This window comes from Pundamilia nyererei, unplaced genomic scaffold, assembly GCF_000239375.1.
Source record: "Pundamilia nyererei isolate P.nyererei 1_Seehausen unplaced genomic scaffold, PunNye1.0 scaffold00539, whole genome shotgun sequence".
In the NCBI taxonomy this organism is placed as follows: Eukaryota; Metazoa; Chordata; class Actinopteri; order Cichliformes; family Cichlidae; genus Pundamilia; species Pundamilia nyererei.
The window spans coordinates 48,332-51,077 of NW_005187940.1; positions in this window are offsets into that span (position 1 = coordinate 48,332).

The following is a 2,746-nucleotide window of genomic DNA, read 5'->3' on the forward strand; positions in this document are numbered from 1 at the left end:
TTTTTAGTGTTTCCTGAACAAGTTTGCTCTTAAAGTCTGCATTTTGTGAGAGTGAATCTTAAGGTGCTTCAGCTCACCTCTACTGAGAATCATTAGCGTGATGGTTGGCACTTTCAATCAATCAATCAATAAATAAGTCCATTTATTGATTTCAAAATCTTATTTGGTTTTCATATGTACCCATTTTTAGTGATATCAACTTCAATAGCAGGAAATTAACTGGCCATATTCTTTTGTTTATCTCTTTTTTGTTGCACACTTTGTTTTGTTTTATGGATCCAAATTGCAAAACAAATGTTGCGTTTCCAGCACACAGACTGTGAACAGAAGGGAACAGAGTAAATGAACACAACACCTCACTTCTAAGACCCACACAGACACTGCGTGTGTAATATTAATGGAAGTGGAAGCGGTGCAGTCACACTCTCATTGAATCGACGGAAGTTTGAGGATCACAATGTTTACCTTCTTATTATGTTAAGGGTCAATTTGACCCATTCTTCTTTGTGCGTTGACCAAAGTACTGGTCATCCTTTCATTTTCTTCATGAAAATTCATGACTTTTCCTCATCTGGGATCATGAACGGGTGTGTAAACTATGGACACTTTGATGTGTCCTGGAATGTCTTTGCAATGTTTGTATATAAAATTATGTTGCAGGTCATTTTGACCCACATACTTATATGTAAGTAAAAACATGTTCAGATCCAAAATAAACATTTCTCTTTGATGTACTTTGTTTTGATTGCCTCTGAAAATACATTCTGACGCAGGTGTGTATGCAAGAAACTTTCTCTCCCCTGCTCTTGTCATGTTTTCATGTCATTTCAACACACCAAAAATGAGCTCCAGAAGGTTGACGGCTGAAAAAGCTTTATCACTGCTTTATAACTGGGATAGTGATGAAGAAAAAATGTTTCAGAGACAGAAGATCTTTCAGAGGCTGAGGACACTGTTGCTGATGATCCAGACTGCCAATTTTCCAAAGGACAGGAGGATTCTGAGGCTGAGTATGCTGCCATCTCTACATCAAATGAAAACCAAGGAATGCAGCAACTATCATCCACAGAGGATACATGGAAATCTAAAGATGATGGTAATATAAAATGGTCATTATCACCACACCAAGTCAAGGCAGGCTGTCATCTTCTAACGTCATCAAAATGACTCCTGGTCCTACAAGATTTGCCGCCATACGAGTTGATGATATTCAATCAACATTTCAGCTCTTCATATCCCCTCCAATAGAGAGGATTATACTGGACATGACTAACGTGGAGGGGAGGCGTGCATTTCAAGAGAAATGGAAGCCACTGGATCAGACTGACTTGCAGCAGTAGTAGGTGCATGGTCTAAGGAGCTTGGAAAGAAAAGCATCTGGACTTCTTTAAGTTGCTTGAAGACGTTTCACCTCTCATCCGAGAAGCTTCTTCAGTTCTCGTACTGAGGAAGTTTCTTTTCAACATAATACAAGGGTTGTTTGCGCTGCTGATGTTAAGGAAATTCAGCCAGCCAGGCCTGAGGTTTTCATTCGCCAACTTGCTGTTTGGCCCGCGTCTTTTAGCGCACGCGAGAAACAAACGTCAAGACATTATGCACACATATTAACGCTCCTCCAAATAGTCACAGCTTTATTGCAGCATCTAGATTTTTGTGTTTTCGTTTGTTTTGTTTTTTTTTCTTGATGAAAAAACGGATAGTAAACAAACAGATTGTACGCTTAAAACATGATCCCTCTATGTCGGTCACTGTGTGTCTCTTTTTTAGCTTTTTTTTTTTAAACAACAACTATTATTTAATCTTTAAACAACAAACAAACCGTTTAACAACTTCTACACACGGATGCTGAAGGCATAAATTGCACTATTTTATACAAAAAGCGTTTATTGACAATCATAACATTGAGAGCAAAGAAATGTAATATAATGGAGTCTTCTAAATGTCATTCGTTTTGGAATGGTCGTTTTCCCGTGTTTGTGCTGTAGTGAAGTGCACGTGACCGCAAGATGTGCACGATCTGATATCCTCGTGTTGGTTTTGTTCCCACATCATCATAATTAAGGTTGCTCCAGATTCAACATTGCAAGTGACCAATCGCATTGTGGGACAACTGGGAGTTCTTGATGTTGATGTAGTGCACCACCTGTTAAATTGCTGCTCAGTATTCTGATGCTTTGCAAAAACTGCTTTTATATGGCTACATAATCCTTAAAATCCCAAGTGCTTTATTTTGGGAAATAAATGCCTGCGATCTCCCAAAATAAAATCGTATATGCTGTTTTGCAACAACGGCAAGCTGCACAAGATGTTTATATTTTCAGTCACCATTCTACTTTGAGTAAATTTAAAGTTGCAGTTATTAGACGTTGGGAAGCAGAAGAAACAATATAAGAATACTATGTTGGGAAAGAAGACAACAGCTGTTGTATCATGCCACTCTAACCCGTGCAGTCAAACTGAGTAGCTGCAATAACGGAGACAGGAAGGAGATTGGCTTGAGGTCCAGTTATTGTATGAGTAACCTTGACGGTGGGACTGTGGGAAAACATCCCGAGTATGACAATTTAGGACAAAATATCCAAACATAACGTTGTTCAGCCAGTCCATAAAACCTGAACCTAACATAATGAAAGGAAACAAGGAAGGCAAGAATGAGCTTAATGTTGTTATTATTATTATTATTATTATTATTAGTAGTAGTAGTAGTAGTAGTAGTAGTAGTAGTAGTAGTAGTAGTAGTAGTAGT